The sequence below is a fragment of the Lycorma delicatula genome, chromosome 6 (genome assembly GCF_047948215.1).
Source record: "Lycorma delicatula isolate Av1 chromosome 6, ASM4794821v1, whole genome shotgun sequence".
NCBI lineage: Eukaryota > Metazoa > Arthropoda > Insecta > Hemiptera > Fulgoridae > Lycorma > Lycorma delicatula.
Genome location: NC_134460.1, coordinates 3,576,043 through 3,584,821, shown reverse-complemented (window position 1 = coordinate 3,584,821; position 8,779 = coordinate 3,576,043).

Genomic DNA, 8,779 nt, shown 5'->3' with positions numbered 1-8,779 from the left:
AACATGTTTACATTTTAAATTGATGATGACAATCAGTTTTAACATATGAAGAAGGCAATACTCTGAGAGTATTTTAATAATTTATAATTAATCCACAGGTTGAAAAACAATTTTTATATAAATTGCATTGAGCTTCGTGTTAATATAGTGTGTTGAAGTGTGGTTTTTCTTGCTAATTATTAATATTAAAAGCACACACAAAAGGAAAATTCATGACAGTCTTACCTAAAGTAATACCTATTCATACACTGTTATCACATAAGCAGTCTCCATCCAAATTCAGCCAGTCTTTTGTCTACATAGTCTGAATCAGTTCTATTACATTTGCATTTTTATTAAAATGAATTAGAAAATAATTGATCTCTTAATCCAAGAAATACATAATCATGTGACATTCACTGTCAAAACAATAAGTTTACATGATACATGATACATGTTACAATAAGATGTGATACATGAATTGTCAATATGAAAAATTTTAAAGAGGGAGAAAATGTTCTTGATGAATTAACTGATGACCTGTCTGTTACTATGAATTATTTGCTGCATCATGTTGAATTCATCAAACAGGATCAGTATATCACACTTGATGAACTTAGTGGAGATTTTATTTTTCACACACTATCAATCCTTGCTATTGTCACTATTCATTAAGTATAGAAAAATCTGAGTATCATTACTTTTTAACCAATACGCGTCGTCGATGACGTGCTGAGTGTCTGCGGATCAACCAGCGCACCCATAACGAGGATGTTCATGCCATCAAGGAAGCCAAACTCAAGTTTTGGCAAGATTCCATGCGAGAGTTGCAGCGCAACCCCTGGCAGCTCGCAAAGTCATGTTACCGGCCAAAGCCATTGCACGTGCTGTCTAGTGTTCGGGTTTGGTGGTCGTGAACACATTTTAACATCTACGGGAACTTACCAGGCGTTCCTTAATACTCTGTTTCCAGATCCTCCAGAGGGTAAAGCAGAAGTCGACATTTGGGTTGGTGAGACACCAGAAGGTGTCAAGGCTCAGGATTTCGCCAATGACTATCTTCTATTAGTTCGTGGTAACTCACGACCGCAGGTAGAACATCAAGCGCAGGCGAATTTGTCAACCGCAGAGGGCTGAATGGACATGCGAAATTTAAGGATTCTGTGCCTAAGACGAAGTACGTGCTTCTCAAGGGTGCAGACAAATTATCGTACAATCGTAACACCCACATTAAGTATAAAGGCTGTGTAATCAGCCGAGTTAGAGTTCATAAGTACCTAGGTGTTTTGTTTAACCCACCGGCTTGGTCCAGTGATAAACGCGTCTTCCTAAATCAGCTGATTTGGAAGTTAAGAGTTCCAGCGTTCAAGTCCTAGTAAAGTCTGTTATTTTTACACGGATTTGAACACTAGATCGTCGATACCGGTGTTCATTGTTGGTTGGGTTTCAGTTAACCCAACTCAGGAATGGTCGAACTGAGACTGTACAATACTACACTTCATTTACACTCATACATATCATCCTCATTCATCCTCTGAAGTATTATTTGAAAGGTAATTACCGGAAGCTAAACAAGAAAAAGAAAAGTTGTTTTGTTTGATGAGAAGTTGCTGTTTAGCAACCACATTAAGCAAGTAGCGGCGGACGCCGTCTCAGTGATGCACAAACGTAGGAGGATTGCTCGGAAAGACTATGGGTTGACCGTCAAATGTACATGGTATATCGAGGTGTCTTTGAAAGCATGACTTCTTACGCGGCGCCCGTTTGGGCGCATAGGTTGGATATGAATAGAGCACTTCTTCAAAATTTAAGGAGTGCCCAGCGCAGAGCCTGAATTGTATGTACTGGTGTTTTTAAAACAACCTTCTACGAAGCTACCACCGTATTGGGAAAGGCTCTCCCAATCGATTTAGTGGTGAAAGTTCGGGTAGCCATGTGGAAATTGAGAAGACGTCGGGAGGCCGAGGTATTTGGGATGCGGTTTCAAGCCGGGCCAGACCGGAGCGAAACGGCGATCACAATGCACCGGATCCAAATTTCGTTCAGTAGCCCATCTCCCGCCTGCGGAAGAGGCTGCAGAGACTCGCGATGGATGTATGGCAGCTGGAATGGCATACCATGACTAAGGGAAAATCCTTGTGTACATTTATACAGTATCTGGGGGGATGGTATGCCTCAAGATTTTTTTAAAGGCAACGGTTGCCCAGGTGCTCACCAATCATGTTAATTTAAATCAATATCTGTTTCGGTTCCGCCTGGTAGCTGATGAGCTGTGAGGCTGTTGGGAGGTCCAGTCAAATGAACACCTAATGTTTGACTGCCCTGCTCTTGGGGAGGCCAAAGACCGGTCCACCCTGGAACTTAGAGGTCAAGGAAAAAATTGGCCACTCACAAGCGGCGAGTCAATGAGGCGAGAGTCGCATTGTCGGACCATGTGGGAATTCCTTGATACGGTTGCTTGTTCAACCGACATCAGTAGTTTACCTAATCGGAAAAGACTCCTACCGCACTGCGGTGGGAAGCGAACCTAGAGGTATATATGGCTGACCACCAGCCAGTTAAGGCTCCAAGCGCTTTATTATGGTGGACAGGTATTTGCTAGTATTCAGTGACCTAGGCGTGGCAGCGAATTTCTCTCTAAAGGAAATGAACTTTAATTTGTGGATGTCATATATATTTTTAGTAGTTGATGGGGTGCGCCTATCCATTTTAGCAAATATATGACAAGTGAGCGGTTGGGACACATAAGCCGGTGGTGTATGGCACCGCGCTTAGTTCGCTCACTCTGTTAGGTAAGCTCTAGGAGCTATTTAGGACACTGGTCGCTAAATTGTTTCGAGGCCCAGTAGCCGTTTGTAGCACAGACATTTGGTCGTATGCTTTGTGGCGACCGAATAATGTGGTGGCGGGAGAAATTCCGAGCACACCATTGTTATGTATTAATGTTAGATTGGCCACTGATCACTCGCTAATGGACAACCAGTATGGTTTCCGACCGGGCAAGAGCACTTAGGTGCCATACTAAAGTGATAGATATTGCTTCCTCTAGTCCATGTAAATATTTATTTGAGATCATTCTGGCCCTCTGCCCTGTTTCAGATGCAGAAGCGTAAGTGTAAACGAAATGAACTAGAAGTGCTCTCAAGTTATTTCAGCCATCATGACTGTCATCAGCCGTTTTCCCTGCGTGAGGCGGCTCGGAGTTTCGTAAGACCTTAACTATGGATGCCGTCAGGGCAGTGTGTTCTGGTCCCCTTGTTTGGATCATAGAATTCGATTCCATGTTGCGTTTAAGGGTGCCATGTGGTCGTCATGTCGTCGCTTACGCTGACAACGCGCTGCTATTGAGGGAATTCACGTAACGAAGTAGAGTTCCGAGCTGCTCGTGCTTGTGAGACACTCCGACTGTGGAGTCTTGCAACATAAGATAATTTTCAGTCCAGATAAAAACCACAATGATGTTGCTTAAAGGCCGACTGGCTGCTTCCCGATAAATCTGGGTTCGGATGGCTGGTCTCCCCATTCGGTACGTTATGACTCAAAAATATCTGGGTGTTCAAATATACTTGATGAGAACTTCCGGTTTAAGCAGCATCTACAGTATGTAGCATTTCAAGTACATACCATAACTTCTCTCAGTGCTAAAAATTGTCAACACATTAAATACGTCACATGAGATGCGCTAGCAAACACTGAGTACATTTTTCTAGACCCCTCTGTATATATATGTATATATATATACATATACCTAAGAGCAAGGAGCTACCATCTCTGTTCATTATTATTAACCTCAATCAGAGGGGCGTCATTCCTAAACTTTTTGATAGGTCTTGGTGAGCCACAAGCTGCTACTATGCACTTATTTATAAGAAACAGAGAAACTTTAGTAAATTATGATATAAAGAGGATCTTCTTCTTTATATCTAACCACAAGAAAACACAAATTATATATTTTACCTTTTTCTGGCACATTTCTATTTTCTTTGTGTAAGGGGTTATATGTTGTAATTTGTGCAGGGTTCTTGGTGTAGTGTATGTATATAGTGTTCAGCAGCTCTGTGTGTAGTGGGAAGAAAAGAGTCTAGAGCCGTGAGGATGCCAACCCCCTAAGTCTTAAAGAATAACACTCCTCATTGAGGAATATGCATGTTGCCAACATGCATACTCGATCAGCACCCAAGGAGTATTAGATAGAATTCTCAGCATGTTTAGCATTTTTAAATGCTTTACCTTCAGCTCCTTCAAATGTATTAGTCATTGATCGAACTACATTCCTAAAAATCTAACCCGCATGCATGCCTCAACTGGTTTACAATGTAAATACAGTTGAGGAAACATGTTGACCCACAACTGAGAAAAGCAAATGCACTTGGTTTTTTCCAGAGAAAACATGAATCCAGTAGATTTACACCTCTAAGCAAGTTATTGTGTTTTGAAGCAGCTTCTTCTTTATTTGTAGGTGATTTTTCTCACCTACAAATAAAGAACACAACAGGTTTTCGCATGCAGTTTGTTACACTATTTATGGCTATGGCAAACAAAGTAACACTTAGAACACTTCCCTCTGGTATGCTGTTTTCTAGAGTAAAATTTTCAGATACTGTCGTTCCAACTTGAACTCAAAAGCACCGACTACTGAGGAAACCCCTGATAAATGCATGGAAATATCTTGTATACCCCATTTATGCTGTTTATTAAGCATTTCTCTCCTCCAAGCTGTTATAAGCCTTTTTACATATCAAAAAATACAGCAACGAGGTGTTGGTGAAGTAGGTCTTTTAAATGATAGATTCATGAGCAACTATCTGATTGACAGACGATCTACCTCGGCCGAAACCACATTGTTCGGGAGCAATTAGGGTGTTTCTCTGAGGTACCACATTGAATGATAGTTTTACCATTGACTAATGAAGAAAACAGTGATACGTATCTCAGTAAGTTGGCAGAAGAAGAATATTATGCAGGAATAAAAAACATGTTCATCAGACAATATGATAAGTGCTTTAATACACATGACCACTACATAGAAAAGTAGCTTCGGGTTAGTTTATGTTAGTTATTAAAAAATCTTTGTCAATTAATTTTATCATAAAATGGGAAGTACTTTCTGAATGACTTCATACATAATATTTTTCTTAACGTGTTTTTATGAATTATTAATAAAAGTTAAATTATTTTCACAGACCATTAATTTTTATGATAAACACAATCTACTATTTTATACAATTTTATTTTTAATCATTTATTTATTATGAATTATCATTGTGTTGCTGCTTTACGCATTTATTATATTACATCGCAAAAGAAATATCTATTTACATGTATTATACAATAAAACGCTTGTAAAACTGTAATAAATTTAAACTATATTGAATGAAATGTGTGTGGCTTTTTAGCTATTCTTCACCAGTCTTAAATGCTTTCCACCCTAAAGATTTTAGTTTAGTAAACAGACGATAGTCACAGAGAGCCAGGTCGGGTCTATTGAAAACATTAGAAATGAAAAAGAACTTACAGTCAGCTCTCGATTATCCTTGAATGGTTAAACCCACATAGCAGCTTAAAAACGATGCCTCTCAGAAAAAAATAGTTTTAAAAACTTAAAAAGCAGCTAAAAATATAAAGGTTTTACATCATTCTGTAGTAGGTTTTACACCTTTTTTTATTTGCTACTTGAATGTGTGCTAGTTTTGAATATGATAATAATTACTGTGGACTGTACTGTTACTGTTACTGTACTCTACTATAGTTAACTATGGATATGATAGGTCCTATCATAGGAGCTATGGTCCATAGCTCATAGTGCGATATTATTATGCTACACAAACTACAAAATTCAATTAAAAGAAAGTGCTTTCAGTCACTAAAAGGGCAATCAATTGTGCCGTATTTAGAAAAAAGAAAATCAAGAGTAAAATACACAATTTATTATTTTTTTTTTAATCTCTGTGTACTTTTTCTCATTAGCTACTGTAATTTTAATGCTGAACATAGTACAAACACTATATGTACAATCTATTTATGTACAGCATTAGTGATAGAAAAAATTTGTTATCTGTTAATATGTACTTTGAATAAACTTCTGGATATTACTTTTACCTGATATGTAATACTTTAGTGTAATGTACTGTATTCTATTATTTACCATTATATCTTATTATAATAGTGCATGCAAATACTGCACTGCAGTACAGTATTAGGGAATTTTAACACATATTAATATTTATTAAATATTTTTGGATCAACCGCGATTTTGCTGTGATTTTAGATTTTCTGCGATCCTCTTCCCAATCACTATCATGGATAATAGGGAGTTGACTGTAAATTTAAATACAAGAACATTTGCATCTCCAAACTTGCTACACAATTTGATATGGTGAAATCACTGATCTGTACTATATTAAAAAACCTGATGCCATGAAAGGAGTAAACATTGTGACTACACAAAGACTGCAATTGGTTGATGAGGTGGAGTAAGTGCTATTGAGTAGCTCTAATCTGTGGAAAAGTGAAACGATTATATAATGTTGAGAACAAACTCCAGTATGAGTACTTACAATGAACTGTTACAAAGGTAGCTGAGGATGGTATGAGAAGTCTAAGAAGTGAATTGGAATACATGTGGAGATGGTGCAAGCTCAGACTAATAAATTGTTAAGAAGAATGTACAAAAATTTAATGACTATTTAAAAGCCGAGTTTTTCCCCTGAAAAGTATTCAATGGTGATGAAACTAACCCATTTTTTAAAAAAATTAACAAATAAGATGTACATCACTCCAAAAAAAAGACTTTGACTGGACCAGCTGACTGTGGAAATGAAAGTCGGGTACTTCACGGTCAAGCCATTGTTAGTTTACCCCTCTGTAAATATGAGTTTGTTTAAGAAAAATAATATAACAAAAAATAAACTGCCTGCTACATGGAGGTCTAATAGTAAGGCTTGCGGTTTGAGTCTGTTGATACTGTAATTACGGACGAACGATAGGATTAAATTAGAAATTGATAATGTTCATGTGGAGGACGATGTGAATGAAAACTCGCTATGGAAAAACTAAGCAACAAAAGACAGAAGTGATAAAGGAAATATTTCTTTCAAGACTGTTAAATGAATGGAAGATATTCCTAGGCCCTTGATCCACAAAATGTGTGCGAAATGGAGCAAGATGAACTACATCACCCCAAAAAAACTTTGTCAAATCGTACTATAAATTTGTTCAATGATAATTGCATGCCTCTTTTTCAAAACATAAATAACAATAAGAAACGATTCTCACCGGTTAAGTTTTTAATGAGAAAGAAACCTAATGAACTTGAAGCACCCAATATTTTCAAGGAAGGGGAATTTCATCCCCTTTAAAACAATAACAGTTTACTATTTTGTAAGAGAAGTTGAAATAAAAGTTTGTTCAAACATGAAGTAGATAATAAAGGGCCTTTTTTGGGGGGTCTTGAATGCATTAATCCATTTTTGCATTGATTTTTATGGAAATAATTTTTTTGGTTAATGAACTTAATTCATTCATAAATAGAGGTTCTGCTGTATTGCAAAAGGTGTGTATACATGTGAATATGCATATGTATTCATTCTTAAATGACTATTGTAATCATTTAATGATGACATGAAATGAATAATTATTGCCTAATCAAACCACCAAATCAAAAAAAATTCTCTTAAAAAGAAATCATTAAATCCTTATTTACATTACTTAAATTTTATAAGAATTATACATAAATTATCTATCTGCCTGTTTAAAGAGTAGTATGTTTTTTAAAATTATTTAATGGTTATTTTTGATAAATATTTACTGTTATCACAGTAATCAAACTACTACATTTTTTTTTAAGAAAAAAGAATTCATCATATTTTCTGTTTACATTATTGTGATTTGATTTTCTGTTATGTAAGATTATTTCTACATGTTGATATTAATTAATGACTGTGATAAAATGTACTGAATAATTATAATTAATTTGTTATGGATGCCAAACATTACTGATAGTCCTTTTAGGACTAAGCACAATAAATGCAGCTACTCTACATCTAAAAACTACAACTAAGAACTTTTATCTATTCAACACTTATTTCCTTATAGAAAATTTTCAGAAAACAGATGCTTCCTTATCCCGCATGTTATACAAAGATACTTTCTAAAAAAAATTCATTATAAGTAAAAATTAACTGGCCAGGTTAAACTCATAATCACAAAATCAGCTGATTTTCTAAGTCAAGAGTTCTAAGGGCTGGGTCCTTGTAAAAGCAGTTGCTGCTTCTATATGGATCTGAATGCTAGACTATTTTATGAATACCAGTGGTCTTTGGTGGTTGGGTTTCAATTAACCACATGTCTCAGGTTTCAATTAACCACGACTTGAGACTGTTCCAGACTACATGTTTACTGGTACATTTACACACTTACTGCATCAACATCAGGCCTGGCAAGGTGGTACTGATAACTGCATTTGTCTATACACATACATACACACACACACACACACACACCCAGACCCAGCTGGAAAAGTAGCTGGAGGAAACAAGTAAATAAAAAATAATTAAAAAAACACTCATATTTATTACAGTTTTAAAATAACAACAAAATTTATAAATTAAAATTTTTCTATATTATTACATATTTTCAGAACTAAACAAAATACAAATAATTACAGTAATATTATCAAATAATAATAATTTTAAAAAAAATAGAATAAAGAAAATGTAATAAAAAAAAAGAAAGAAAACAATGTACTTCTACTGTATGATTTACATATAGAAATATAAACTATTAGAATACTTCGCATAAA